The sequence below is a fragment of the Hordeum vulgare genome, chromosome 4H (genome assembly GCF_904849725.1).
Source record: "Hordeum vulgare subsp. vulgare chromosome 4H, MorexV3_pseudomolecules_assembly, whole genome shotgun sequence".
Lineage (NCBI taxonomy): Eukaryota > Viridiplantae > Streptophyta > Magnoliopsida > Poales > Poaceae > Hordeum > Hordeum vulgare.
The window spans coordinates 349,598,314-349,613,908 of NC_058521.1; the positions used below are offsets into that span (position 1 = coordinate 349,598,314).

The 15,595-nt window shown below is 44.2% G+C and overlaps 1 pseudogene; it reads left to right on the plus strand.

The window, feature by feature from the left end:
- The first annotated feature begins 1,297 nt into the window (after positions 1 to 1,297).
- Positions 1,298 to 3,589, plus strand: LOC123446464 (annotated as a pseudogene).
- The last annotated feature ends 12,006 nt before the right edge of the window (positions 3,590 to 15,595 follow it).

Here is a 15,595-nt window from a genome sequence, read left to right on the forward strand (position 1 = left end):
CTCGGTTATGGTGCGATAAAGAGCTTGCTTAAATGCTCGAATTCAGGTAGAAAGTAAGAGGAGTAGCATATTCATAGGAGAGCTTTGTACTTGAAATTAGTAGTCCCGGTAGTTGGAAAAAATCTCTGAATACAGATTCAAAGCATCAAGATAGGTAGTCCAATCATTAGTTGGCTAGTCATAGCAATTTAAGTAGAAAGCTTGCTTCGGGATCAGATCATTCAACTAAAGCTGTCAGGCCGGGTAAACTTTGAGGAACATTGGGGGTTCCTTATGTTGTGACTGAGCAGATATGTCTATTGTGCCCGGCAAAAACAGATTTGCAAGGAGTTTGCTAAAGGCTTTCTCATTCGGAAAAAAACAATTTCAAGTATATTTCCCTTCTCCATGCTCTGCTCGGATGATTGCCGCTTGTGTGAATTTCATTGTTGTGGGTCCCGTGTGTGCTCGAATAAGATTGTTTTAGGATTCTATTTAGTTGAATTTCTTGACTCCGCGGTGCTGGTTATCGAGTTTATGGCACCGCCAACCATCCAAAAAGTTAAAGATGGCGCCAGCATTTACTTATTATGCTCTCTTCTAATAGTGGTCCCTTAGTATTCAGGTTGTAAAATCCTGATAGGAAAGTCGACTGTTATACCTTGTTTTTGTAATGGCCTATCTTCTTTAAAAAGCCGAAAGATAAGGATTTGAAAGGTCAGAGTCAGTCTCCTCTTTTTCTTTTAGGTCGTTTAGCAGTTCCCCAACCAGCTTTCTCCCCAAGAAAGCCTTCCTGAGATTCAAAGAAAAAGTTTTGAAGGTTGATCTCTGGGATCAGTGATAGTTTGGAACCAGCAAAGGGTGGCTGAAAAGATGTAGTTCTAACGCACGCCCTGTAGTTTTGAAGCTAAAAATACAGCAGCGAGCTCCGCGTCGAAAAGCGAAGCGAGCCATGCTAGCACGCTACTCTTCCTTTATGAGCGAGACTCTATCCAGATCTACTGATCTAAGTACTCCGCGAGCGAACTGAGCGAGCCATGAGGCGCCTATCGGCAAGGCTTGGAAAAGACTTAAGTTTAGGGTCCCTTCCTTCACTGAACTGATTCACCCGGGTCCAAACCTGCTGAGCTAGCTAATTTTTCCTTTACGAGATCTCGGCTCTTCGGAATGATTGGAGAGAGCCCCGCCTCCTCTTGGTTGGTGCCGGGCCCGAGAGTGATGGGACTACTTCCTTAACGAGCCTTTCCTTCGGGCCGGCAGGAGGGGCCCTGATCTATCAATTGAGGGAGCAAAAAAAGGCTTTGCTCCCCCTTTTTAAATGAAGAAAGAAAGAAGGGTCGAAGTTTAGACCGCTCACAGTAGTTCTACCCATAGAAAAGATCATGAAAGAGGCGATCAGAATGGTACCCGAATCTATTTACGATCCCGAGTTTCCAGACACATCGCACTCCTGCTCGGGTCGAGGCTGCCACTCAGCCCTCAGACGGATCAAAGAAGAGTGGGGAACCTCTCGCTGGTTTCTGGAATTCCACACCAGGAAGTGTTTTCACACCATCGACCGACATTGATTCATCTCAATCTTGAAGGAATAGATCGACGATTCCAAGTTCTTTTACCCCACTCAGAAAAAGTTTTCCGCCGGACGACTCATAGGGGGTGAGAAGGGCCCTGACTCCATCCCAAACAGTGTACTACTATCGGCCCTACCAGGCAATATCTACCTACACAAGCTCGATCAGGAGATAGGGAGGATCCGGCAGAAGCACGAAATTGCTCTTGTAGTGAAAATAAGATCGGTTCTATTAAGAATAGGTCGTCGTATTGATGACCAAGAAAAGTATGGAAAAGAAGCAAGCTTCAACGCTCCCCAAGACAACAGAGCCCTCATAGTGGGGATGGTAAAGAGCATCCAACGCAAAGCGACCTTTCGTTCCCTTGTTTCGTCGTGGCACACCCCCCCCACACACACACACAAGCTCCCCCAGGCGAAGGGGAGACCAGAAAACGCCTTTCGTTTTCCCCCCTTCAGCGGCCCTAGCCGCCTTCCTTACCAAGCCCTCGAGCCTCCTTTGCGCCGCCTTCCTCATAGAAGCCGCTGGGTTGACCCCGAAGGCCGAATTCAATGGTAGAGAAGGCTTTAATAAGAATTTGGCCATGAGAGACCTTCTTAAGTATTGCAAAAGAAGGGGCCTGCTGATAGAGCTGGGCGGGGAGGCGATACTAGTTATCAGGTCAGAGAGAGGCCTGGCCCGTAAGCTTGCCCCCTTTAAAAGCCATTCCTTATTAATAAGGATTTGTTACGCGCTATATGCCGACGACTTACTACTGGGAATCGTGGGTGCCGTATTTCTTCTCATAGAAATACAAAAACGTATCACCCACTTCCTACAATCCGGCCTGAACCTTTGGGTAGGCTCCGCAGGATCAACAACCATAGCTGCACGGAGTACGGTAGAATTCCCCGGTACGGTCATTCGGGAAGTCCCCCCGAGGACGACTCCCATACAATTCTTGAGAGAGCTGGAGAAGCGTCTACGGGTAAAGCTCTGTATCCATATAACTGTGTGCCACCTACGCTCCGCCATCCATTCCAAGTTTAGTGACCTAGGTTATAGTATCCCTATCAAAGAGCTGACGAAGGGGATGAGCGGAAGAGGCCGTCTACTGGATGCAGTTCAACTAGCGGAGACTCTTGGAAAAGATGGACTAAAAAGTCCCCAAGTTAGCGTATTATGGGGGACCGTCAAGCACATCCGGCAAAGATCGAGGGGGATCTCGTTGTTGCATAGCTCAGGTGAGAGCAAGGTGCCATCAGGCGTTCAACAGGCAGTCTCACGATCGGGCATGAGTGTCCTCAAGAAGAAATTGTATACTCCCTTTGGTCGGAACGCGGCGGGGGAAGGAAGGGGACACTAGGCGGGATCTTTCAACAGCGAATTCCCCATACAGATAGAGGCGCCTATCAAAAAGATACTCCGAAGGCTTAGGGATCGAGGTCTCATTAGCAGAAGAAGACCCAGGCCAATCCACGTGGCCTCTTTGACCAACGTCAGCGACAGAGACATAGTAAATTGGTCTGCGGGCATCGCGATAAGTCCTCTGTCCTACTACAGGTGCTGCGACAACCTTTACCAAGTCCGAACGATTGTAAACTACTAGATCCGTTGGTCCGCTATATTCACCCTAGCCCACAAGCACAAATCTTCGGCACGGAATATAATCCTAAAGTACCCCAAAGACTCAAATATAGTCAATCAAGAAGGTGGTAAGACCCTTGCTGAGTTCCCAAATAGCATAGAGCTTGGGAAGCTCGGACTCGGTCAAGATCCGAACAACGACGGAGCACTCAACTACATGTTTAATAAGTAGTTGTCTTTTTCTATTTGTATTTTAGCGAACAGGCATTTACATGAGATTAGTTGAGTAGGCTGGCCTTATCTGTTATAAGATAGCTAGTTGTGGGGCTTTCGAGAAAAAAAGGCTGAAGGCTTCGCTATCGCTCATGGCTTGTATTGTAGTCGTAGTCTTGTAGTCGGCCCTCCATGCCTCTTTAGTCTTTCTAATCCTGAGGCCTTTTTCCTTCATTCATTTTGCGGTAGCTTACGCGTCATAAAAATAGAACCTTTCCGGCCCGGAAGATCGTTGCTTCGCTTCTGGCGACTAGCTTCTACCCACAATGGCTAAAGCTACCTTGAATCAATCAATCAATGAATGATTCGTAACCCCCATGGGTTCGAGGACCCGTTGGTCAAAGGAAAAGGGGGGTTCCAGATTCTAGGAGGGTGCCGTATGAGGCAAGAGTCTCACGTACGGTTCCTTTGAGAAGGGTGTGATACCACCACCTATCAGGCCCGACGAGCGGTCCACGGAGCTGCATACCTACTCACCCGTTCTATGCACATCGCTCTTTCCAGGAGGTTGGCTGCCTATCCTAGATCTTCCCATTTCCAAGAAGATCCCTTGTTCGATCTGGTTTAGTCTCAAGGTTCTTTTTTTTCTGTTTCTATATATATGGGTCCGTGTAGCAATTCCACGATATCGTTATGATCAATTAATGGGACTTGGCCGGAAAGTGTTCTTGCCTCTATCATTAGCTCGGGTAGTCCCCGTTTCAGGTGTTTCAGTCACCTTTCGATGGCTACCTTAATGTATGTGCCAGGAAGTTTCTTCTGAAGGGGGCTACTCCCGGAAAATGCCCCGCCCCTTGTTCGTTTGTCGTTGGGGATTCATTGCTCGTTCTGCGGTTATAAGTAATGTAGCCAGCCTAATTTCTAGAATAGGGCTGCGGGCAGGAGGGCTTTGTTTTTGCAATCTTGCTCGCAACACCCTCTCCTCCGGCGAACCTGCGATCGCCGCCTCTAACTGAATGCTCAACTGAGGTCGTGTACAACAACCTTAACCGCACAAGCCTGGGCTGGGCCTACCCCCATCCCTAGAGGAGCCGTATGAGGCGGAAGCTCCACGTACGGTTTTGAAGCCGATCCTTTCCAGCAATGGGACCTAGGGACCGATATGATGATTGGTTTAGGTAGGGCGGCCGCCCTACTATGGGCACCTGTAGGGATTAGTGCGTGAGACCGCGATCCACAAACTGACGCATGGGACTCACCCTTGACTTGAGAATGGAAAAAGGGAAAGATAGCATGTCACAAGAGCGAGGCGAGGGGGCTCCGCCCTACAGCGAGAGGGACGCCTCGCGAGCCGGGCTTTGCAGATGAGGCCTTTTTGCGAAGCCAAGTCAATTTCGGGCCACCAAACCCTGCAATTGAGGAAAAGGCCCTATGGAGTAAAGGGAAGTGTGTACGTTGCCACACTCCCCGCCCTCCAAAGGTGCCTAGAGGACAGGCCAGACGCAGCAGAGCGACGCCCCAGGAGTGGATTCCCCACGAGCAGGGGGACAGGAGACGGCCATCTCGAGGCACATCACGACCTACAGGCAACACCGGCGAGACCCAGGAAGGTAACCCGATTGGGAGTCAGAGGATCCATAGTACCCACAGCCTCCGAGACTTCATATTCATCATTTTGTAAAGAAAGTGTAAGGGATCTCTTTTCTGCAACGGAAAAAAAGAAGCTCCGCTGATTTGACACAGCACAACCTAACGATACATCCAATACCAATGATCTGTGCCTACCGATACGATACTCCTCCAAAAAATTGACTATATAAAGAGCTAGTGTCAATAAAAAGGCTAATGACAGAGAAGTGTCAATCTCCTTTACTCCTCCCGACACCTCAAGATGAGAAAATCCCTTCATCTAGGGGGCCGCCCATGCCTACTCAGGGAGCGACTTCTACCACGGCTGACACATTATCTCCCACAAAGACCAACGACCCATCCCGAAGAGAAGTTGACTGACGGGGATGTCTCGAGAAGAAATTCCAGAATTGGTAGCCTCCCAAATCAAACATACATTGACAGGGGTTGCCAACAAAAAGAGAGGAAAGAGGCCCTAGTGAATTTGATATGGTACCATACCCCAAGGAAGGGGTATACTATACTGCGCCAAAATGCAAAATGTTGAATGGGGTAGGGAACTCTGAACAACACCTCGCCCTTTTCAAAGCTACATGCGGGAATACTGGGGGCAATGAAGCCCTTCTTCTCCTATTCTATACTAAATAAACAATCTAATTCTAGGAAGAGTTTCGAATACTTAAACTTAAAGGAAGGGCGGTTAGAACAAAGCAAGGGATGACACTTTCAATGCGCGAAATCCGTTTCGAGTTAGAGTGAAAAACTTCTTGTTGCAGCCGTTTTATTCGCTGCTTGCTACTTTCAAAAATGGAAGATAAGATGAATGAATGAATAGATTGCATTTTTTTTCTAGTTCAATCTATAGTCTAGATTCCATTCCCTCGATCCACTCTCATTTAAATGATGGGATTGGGCCATACCAACCTTCACTTAGTCTTAATAAAATATTGCTTCATATCTTCATGGATTGGGAGGAGGTGGCATAAAAAGGAAGGAAAAAGGAATTCGAAATCCGTCCCTTCCCACAGAATCATCGGGCTTAACTTTCCTTACTTTCCCAACCCCGCTACTGTAAAAAGAACTCTTTTGTTTTGAGACTAGCTAGTCGCTATAGTTTGCGGGAAAACTCTTCTGTCTCTAGTCTCACTTCGAGTCCTTCTAGAAGTAAATAAAGGAAATGCTTATTCAACTACAGCACTGTCGGACAACCGACCGGATTCAAGCCCTAGCCCCTCAACTCGGACGGACTGGTGGAAATCCTCGAAAACAAGTATTGCTCGACTCACCTATCTATAACATAGAAATGTTGCATCCAACCCTGGAACGAGAGGTAAAGAATAGGCTACCATACGAGATGAGATGACTTCATTCTTGGCTTTCATCCCTACGCTTAAGAAAGATAAGGGATTGGATTTCATACCTTTTATTTAGAGCTCCGTCGTTCCGACTGGAAAATGTAACCTTCCACCATACGTAAACCAAACCTCTTTGCTTTCTGGCTTTTCCTTCCTAACAAGGAGGCGGGATTTTGAAGTTCCTTTTTTCCTTTTTGCTCTTTTTCTTTGAAAGCTTTTTCCCAATTCTATGGCAGCAAGATTATTTGCTTTTTCTAGAAAAAAAGCACATTTCTTCCTAGTACTTTGATTTTCTTTTTCACCTTGGGTCTTGCCCATAGGAAAGATAGGTAGCTCGGTCAGGGTATATCCTAAAGCCATTGCCTTCATCCAGTAGTAGTGGTAGGTAAGCATCTTAAGTTAGGGGTGAAATTGCTTTTCTGACAAGGAAAGGGATTGTAGACAAGCCCGTAGAATTTCCTCTTACCTCTTCTCTTCTTTTATTACAGCAGTGGTAGTCTCAATAGTTCCATTTCCAGTGCTTTATAAGCCCATGCAGTTATTAAAAGTGTTAAGTATAGCATCTTTCTTAGGATGTACTTTTTGATCTTCCCTTGCAGTCTATGCTTATTAGTTAGCTAGTGTCATTGGCCTTTGGCTTCTTCCCCTTCTGGTTAGGTTAAAAACTATATCTCTTGTTTTTATAATTCTCCTATAAAGTCAATAAAGCGAGAAAGAAGATCTCTCAAGGACTACGCAAGCTCGTCTATTTGCATCAAGAGCTTCGAATTTGATTGCATTGCCAGCAGCGGATGCTTTCACAGCAAATGAAATACCAATTGCCATTCTTTTAAGAAGTTCCTTGCCTTACTAATGTAATAGTTACAGAAAGCTCTTCCTTCCCCATCCGCCATTTTCGGTTTAATTGAATAAGACCGGCCCGAGCCATACTTCTAATTATTGAGGATACACAGATGGCTGCTGCTTTTATTTTCACCCGCGGTTCTTCTTCTTATTTAAGGGATCAAAAGTATCTTCCTCAAAAAGGTCCTTAACCCCTTGACCTAGAATAGAACCAAATTTAGCTATCACCTACGAATCCATCTCATATATTCCATATTATGCCTTCCTCAAAGTAAAAAAGCAAAAGTTTCTAGCCTCCATCAAGGGAAAACCTTTCATATCTGGGCACAAAAGGATTCCGGTTGTTTGATCAAGAGAGCAAGTCAAGATGCCAAGTAACCAATTCATCCCCTTATTCCCAAGTTCTTATTAGATTGTTTGCCAACTTCAATTGAAGTCCAGGAAAATTCCCTTAGATAAGGGATAGGTGTGTTTGTTTTAATTAACGAATTGAGCCCCTTGAGTCCCTAGCAGCCTTAAGCCCATAAGCTACTTCCTTTATTTTCTGATTGGAATTCAAGTTGGACTAGATCGTTATTATTGTCCGCACGGGATGGGAAATAGGACCTTTAAATCAACAATGCAAGTAAGGGCTAATTAACCTACTTAGCTTTCCAAAATCGTAAGGGTTGGGGAAACGATTTCTTTTGGGAAGATAGTTATTGGAATTATGATGATAGGAATTTCTTAGATTCTTTTCTGATAGAAAAAAACACTTTCATGAAGGAAGATACCTATAAAAGTGCTCAGTTCAGTCAGAAACCTATTCTTCGACTACCGTGCTCTGTTCAGTTCAAGATTTGTTTTCTCTCAGGTCCGGTTCAGTTCCTGACCCCTATTGTTTGGTCAATCACTCCAATCAATCTTCCCTTTTTTGCTTCCGCTGAGGAGAAATTGAGAAGAGAAGGGTTGTGGCATTCTTCCCCTAAAAGGTGCACATCCATCGATTCCCTCATCTAGTGTAGTGCTCTGTTCAGAGACCAAGGAAGCTATTAGTTTGAGTTCCTGATTTCCCTGTTGCCGACTAGATTGCTTACCGACTTTCATGATGGAAGAAGATATCGACTTGAGGGAAGGAAGTACAGAGCAGCAGCCTAGGGATAAGCAGGAATTCAGGTTAGCTTTTTAGTTTTCCGAATCTTACCCACCTGAGAGTCCAAGAAAGAAGGCAAAACAGCTATATAGAGTCCCTCCCTCGAGTCGAGCAATGAAGAAGTAAGTATAGACAAGGAAGAGGGGAAATGTAGTATCGTTATGTTATAGCAAGATCATCAGATCATGGTTGAAGCAATCGATCATCAAAAAGTTCTTTATCAGGCGGCGGAAAGCGTGGTAATTCATTCATTTCATCGGAAAAGGATCGAACAGGAGTCATCGCATCATTTCTAGATCTTCGATACCTCTATATTCTGAAGAATAGGTCCTAAAATGGTTAATCGATTGTTTTCTCAACGGGAATCGAGGAAATGGCAAGGGTTTGAGTATAGCGAGCAGAGGAATAGTTTCCTTTATCAAAAGAAGCCTCTCGACTTGGAAACAGAAGATGTTGTAACTTAACTGCACCCTTCCTCTTTCTAGTGACCTCCTTGTCTGATCCTGAATTCCCTTTCAAACTACTTTCTTGCCTTCCTTGACCAATGTTATGGATGGTGCACTGGTTGAGAAAATAATTGGCCCTTCCTTCTTACGCTACACATCTACACATCTACTGTCAAACTTACTCCGAGTCTGGCGCCTTTAGGCATGTTGGGTCTTCTTCAAAATAAAATCAGGATCCAAATAGGCATCTGGGTCAGAAAAACTTACTTTCCAAGTGACTCACCTTATTCTTCCTGAAGACAAGGATTCTGAGCCGGAGGAAATCGAAATTACATTAGGATTGTGGGCCCGACTTGTAGCACCATCACCCTCGTAGAAAAAAGTTAGAAAATTCAATAAAGAAAATTCTAAGGAAATCAAATATTACCTCGATAAAAGCACCAACTAATGTAGTCGTGCCCCTAAATGACGATTCAGCTACTGTGCCTTGTTCTTTTTCTTATTGGGGGCGGATTTAGGCTTGCTAACTGGACTTTCCTATTCTTCTTCCAAAATGAAGAAGACTCCTGCAAGGTTTGGTTGATATGAGTAATAGCGCGAAGTATTTGAAATTTCGAAAGATTTTACAAAGATGATCAAAAGATTGTTGGATAGTTTCTTACTGGAGGAGCCGGGTTGAGGGCATTGAAGGGCTTCATGCCATTTGATCATAAATTGCTTGAGTTTCCCCCAACAGTTTCTTCACAATCTTATTTATGTCAACTTTTTCCAAAACCATCTTACTATATCTTTGTGGATCATCCACACAGCTGGAATCGTTGCACATCAAGTTGTTTTGGTGGCTCAATGGGAGGATCATCCAAGACACCCAACACCGTGTCAAGTCCACTCCAGTTAAACCCCGAGACTGTAGAGGTGCCAATTTCGCAAATACAAAGGCAAACTTATCGCGCTCTTCTTGATAAACCCAGTCAGGAAGTTAAAACTCCATAGGAAGGCAGTGTGACTTATTTTTGTTCCGACAATAAAACCAAGTTTTAGCCGACCCTTTGTTGTAACTTGGTAGTACAGCAGAAGGAAAGCAGACATATCTACATCTCTGAAGTGAAATCCGACCTAGCTCTTGGCTAGGACCATCTATGCACTTAGTTTGGCGGTTCAAAAAGAAGAACTACAGGAAAAGTGGGACAGTGGGTTCCATTTGCAAATACAAATCACATAAGACTTGAAATTTGCACAGTTTCGATATGGAGTTAGGGCCCAAATCTTGCGGATGAAGGTGAAGGAAGTTGAGTGCATCTCGTAAGAACTTTCACCCTGGAGGAGAAAAACCTTTGAAAAGCTGATCTATGAAAACTACAGCTTCTCCTTCGTTCGGACTCGGGTGTGGATCTCCTTGAGGAGCCCGCCAGCCAATTGCCTCTTTGGAAGGCAACAAACCTTGGTCTTCAAAATCATTGAGTACCTCTTCCAAAACTTGTGAAGGCACCCAATTATAGATGGAAATCTTTGACATAATGAACACCTAGAGACAATCAATGGAGTTACAAGAACACACATGTTATAATCAAGGATAAGACAGTACAATTGTTTATAGCAGAAGATACGCCCCAAAGATAAGTCGATACCCAACAATTGACAATATGACGGGTTATGGTCATACGGACAAGCCGGTAATTATAAAGGCACCTTAAACTAAGTGGAAAGTTTCTGATTTTTCAAAGTGCAGGACAAACACGTTCCCACCAAATTGGTTGTGATCATGGATCAGAAAAAGGTTCAGAAAAAAGAAGCAGTTGCTAAACCTAAAGCATGAAGGTGGTAGTGGTCTGTGTCACATGTTCCTAGAAGGGATCTGAGCATACTACATCTAAAATAGAACCGCTACTTCCAATGCTTCGTTTTTACAAGAAAGGGAGATTAGAAACATGCAGGAAGCGACAGTGGCAATGAACTGGCGGGAACTCTACGGTTTCTTTGATGAAGTTCAAACAAATCAAGTCAAGATCTAAAGGTAAATAGCGATGACATACCTCACCGGTTGCCGGAGGCACCAAAAGTGCTTGGAGGAATCTCGGAGGAGATGGTGTGCTGTTGCAAGCCAGAGGCGTTCGCCAGAGAAGGCAGGTGAGCAGCAACTGTGGCGCGGCTAGACTTCAGGCCAGAGAAAGAAGAAGAAGAGAAGGTGAGGTGAAAGGTGAAAATAGGGGCCCTCCACAAATATTTACAAAGAAATACCCGAAGTGGCATCTCCTAGGCATGGGAACACAGGATCCGCAGTAAATTTTGGAGAATGTGACTCCTCGATTTTCGGGATAAAGATATGTATAGAGGTTTGTTGTGATATCACCATGTTTGCCCTAAAATACGGCGGATGACGTCATAGGAAGACGCTGCAGGGAAAATCACAAAGTATGACAGTGACATAAGTTGGCAATTGAAGAAACTGAGAAGACACAAATACAAGGAAAAAGCTAAGCCTTATGGAAGAAAGGATTATTGACATGAACAAGTTCAAATCAACCTGGGGCCTAATGTCGGGGATATGACCCTGTAGTATAACCCGTTATTTGGTTCGGGTTAGACCATGGGCAGCTTAGGAAGCGTATACTCGATGGGTCATAGAGATGACCTAAAGGCAAGCAAGAAGACTTATCAAGTGAGCCGCCTAGCGGCCGAGTACCTGAAGATGACGGCTCCAGGCCCATGATGTGGAAGACGCAAGAAGCTTTTCTAACATGGGAAACAAGACAAGGTAGAATTGTAATAGGTCACATGCGTTTATTGAACCGGACTCTGTTGTAAACTCGAGGCCACCACATATATATAAAGCGGAGCCCTCGAGTTCAAAACATCAAGCAAGAAACTCTCGAGAGCTGGGTTAGCTATTTCACACCCTTGTAATCAAGATATCAATCAATATAGACACCAAAGTAGGACGCAAGATTTTACGTCCATTGGAGGGGCCAAACCCGGGTAAATCTGTCACTCGTTCCCGATGAACCCCTTCGAGTCGCCACATAGCGGTGTTGGCCTCATACCTAAGTTCTCTGATGAGAACAACTGCCATGACAAAACCACGACACATCGTGTTTTTAGCATGGTTCCGATTGGTGGTGCTATCGTATATACACTATGATGGAGACTTCAACCCATGGGGGGTAACGGCTGCATGAGTACATGGAGGGCTCCATCCACGAAGGGTCGACAAAGAAGCAACCTTGTCTATGCCATCATGGCTGACGTCCATGGAGGACTAGTCTCACTCAGGGTAGATCTTCACGAAGTAGGCGATCACCTTGCCCTTACCACCATCTTGGTTCAGCTCCACATGATTTGGAGGCTCCCCAGCAACACCTAACCAATCTAGGAGGCACCACTCTCCAAAAGGTAATAGATGTTGTGTCGACGATGAACTCCTCGCTCTTATGCTTCAAAAGATAGTTTCCTCAACACTCAAACACTCTCATATAGAATTTGTCTTGGTAAAATAGAATGATTGAGTGGAAAACAACTCGTGGAAGCTAGAAATCAAGGATATTATGGAAGGAATGGAATCCCTTGATATCAACACATGAGTGTGTGATTCTCTCCCAGAAAATGAATGGTGGAACTGTGTTCCTCTTCTGAGAGATCTCTTTAAGAGTATGTCGTGGTGGAGGGGTTGAGGGAGTCCGGGATTAAGGGGTCCACGGGCAGTCGGGCCGTTGTTCACAGGCCGACCTAATGGGCCGCATTATTGAAGACCGGATTGCATGACGGCCTTATAAACAAGTAGGAAGGCTCCGAAGACTAGCTTGTCGTCAAAGTTCAGTAGGCTAGATTGGCACATCTGCCCCCGGTTGAGGTCGGTTGTATGTAACCCTAGGGACCCCTGGTATCTATATAAACCAGAGGGTTTCCTCCACATAGGCAAGTTGATTCGTCAAGGGTTTAGCTCATACGATCTCGAGGTAGATCAACTCTGTAATCCTCATACACCATGAATACAATCAAGTAGGACGTAGGGTTTTATCTCCTCAAGAGGGCCCGAACCATGGTAAATACCATCCCATTCGTCTCCTGCAACCATCGATCCAAGGTCTGCAGTTCGAGACCGGCTGCTCGAGATCCACCGGTTTTGACACCGACATTGGTGCTTTCATCAAGAGTACCATTGTGGGATCGCTCGAAGGATTGATGGCCCGCTTAATCGTAAGAGACTGAATCGGCAATGAGGACATCTTCGTCCCCGGGCAAGTTCTCATGTTTAGCACCTTCACGATGCGCGCCGACTCGACCAACCACCTCGGCCAGATTTGAGGCCTTGTCCCTGACCAGGAGATAAGGTTCTAGAACCACAAGTTCTTCGACGACTCTCGGGGCAATCTTCTCCTCACTAAGATCATGGTTTCATCCGATGAGCTCCAAAATCCCAAAGCCTTCACTTCGGTCCTCTTGTCTAACCATGACCTTAGTTCCCACTTCTAAGAACCACCCAAATTCGTGCTAGACATGAATGGCTTAAAAGGGCGTGTTCTCATGATAAGAACCACGAATATCTTAAAGTGCTTGGTGTGACTCCCATAGAATATTTGTTTTCTTGTGTCAAGCCTAATGATGATGGGGCTGGATATGAATCCACCTTGGTTGAAAAACGCCCCAATGATTCGGAGTCCATCTATCTTGATGCTAAAAGCATTGAAAGTGGAGTAGAATATATTAAAACCTTGAGTAGTAATGAAACTACTACTTTGGATTTCAAGGCATTCAATTATGATAGTTTCTCCTTGATTGAATGCATTTCCTTGATGCAATGCATGCTAAACTCTCCACACGCTTATAGCTAAAACAAGGCCTTTACCGATCATATCGTCAAAGCTATGATAAAATCTCTTGAAGAGAAACTTGAATTGGAAGTTCCTATCCCTAGAAAGCTTCATGATGAGTGGGAACCTACTATCAAAATCAAAATCAAAAACTATGAATGCAATGCTTTGTGTGATTTGGGTGCTAGTGTTTCCGCGATTCCAAAGTCTTTATGTGATGTTCTGCGTTTTAATGAGATTGAGGGGTGTTCTCTTAATTTCCATCTTGCGGATTCTACTGTCAAAAAACTCATGGGAAGGATCAATGATGTTCTTATTATTGCAAATAGGAACTATGTACCCATGGATTTCATTGTGCTTGACATTGATTGCAATCCTACATGCCCTATCATTCTTGGTAGACCTTTCCTAAGGACTATCGATGCTATCATCGATATGAAGGAAGGGAATATTAGATTTCAATTTCCTTTAAAGAAGGGCATGGAACACTTTCCTAAAAAAGAAAACAAGATTGCATTATGAATCCATGATGAGGGCTACTTATGGTTTGAGCACCAAAGACGACGATACGTGATTCTATCGCTTTATGCCTAGCTAAGGGCGTTAAAGAATAGCGCTTGTTGGGAGGCAACCAATGGATTTATATTTTTTCTTTCTATTTTGTTGCTTCCACACCATCATAATTCTGTTATGATTGTGTTTTTTGTGTTTCTTTTTGTGTTTGATCCAAGCAAAACCTTTATGACTAGTCTTGGTGATGGTTGTTTGATCCTGCTGGAAAAAGACAGAAACTTGTCGCTCACGGGATTATTTTTCATTTTTATTTAGTAATAGCTTTTGAGGTGATTCTTTTTGCTGCTGGTTGATATGCCTTTTTCCCAGGCAGTCATAAGTTTTCAGAATTTCTGAGGTAAAAGAAGTATACGAAGTATATAGATTGCTATAGATTCGTCTGTTTTTGACAGATTTTGTTTTTGTTGAGTTGGTTGCTTGTTTTGATGAAACTATGGATAGTATCGGGGGGGGTACTAGCCATGGAAAAGTGAGAATACAGTAACCTAACACCAATATAAATAGAACTCAAGATTTCTACAGTACCTAAAGAGGTGGTAGTTTGTTTTCTTGTGCTAATGCTATCATGAGTTTCTGTTTAAATTTTGTGTTGTGAAGTTTTCAAGTTTTGGGTCATGTTCTCATGGACAAAGGGATAAATAGTGGAAAGAGCTCAAGCTTGGGGATTCCCAAGGCACCCCAAGCCATTCAAGTACACCAAAAAGCCTAAGCTTGGGGATGCCCCGGGAAGGCATCCCCTCTTTCGTCTTCAATCCATCGGTAACATTACTTGGAGCTATATTTTTATTCACCACATGATATGTGTTTTGCTTGGAGCATCTTGTATCGTAGGAGACTTTTATTTTTTTGTGTCACAATCATCCTTGTTGCACACCTTTTGAGAGAGACATGCACTCATCGTGATTTTGCTAGAATGCTCATTGTGCTTCACTTATATCTTTTGAGCTAGATAATTTTGCTCTATGTGCTTCACTTAGATCTTTTAGAGCACGGCGGTGCGTGACTTGGTAGTTGGCTTGGGCTATGTAAGTACTCCCAAAGGTGATAGGTACCCAAAGAGGATACAAAAACCTCCATCTTCATGTGCGTTGAGTAGAAAGAGAAGTTTTGATTCCTCTCAATTAGTTTTGAGACGTGGATTTGGTAATATTAAGAGTTATGTTAGTAGGGTGTTGTTAATCTAGAAATACTTGTGTTGAAGTTAGTGATGCCCGTAACATGCAGGTATGGTGAACCGCTATGTTAGGAAGTCGGAGCATAATTGATCTATTGATTGTCATCCTTTGCGTTGAGGTCGGGATCGCGCGATGGTTTACACCGACCAACCCTTCCCTAGGAGTATGCGTTTAGCACTTTGTTTCGATTACTAATAAAAACTTTCGCAACAAGTATGTGAGTTCTTCATGACTAATGTGAGTCCATGGTATAGATGCACTTTCAACTTTCACCATTGCTTGCCTCTCGAGTGCCGCACAATTTT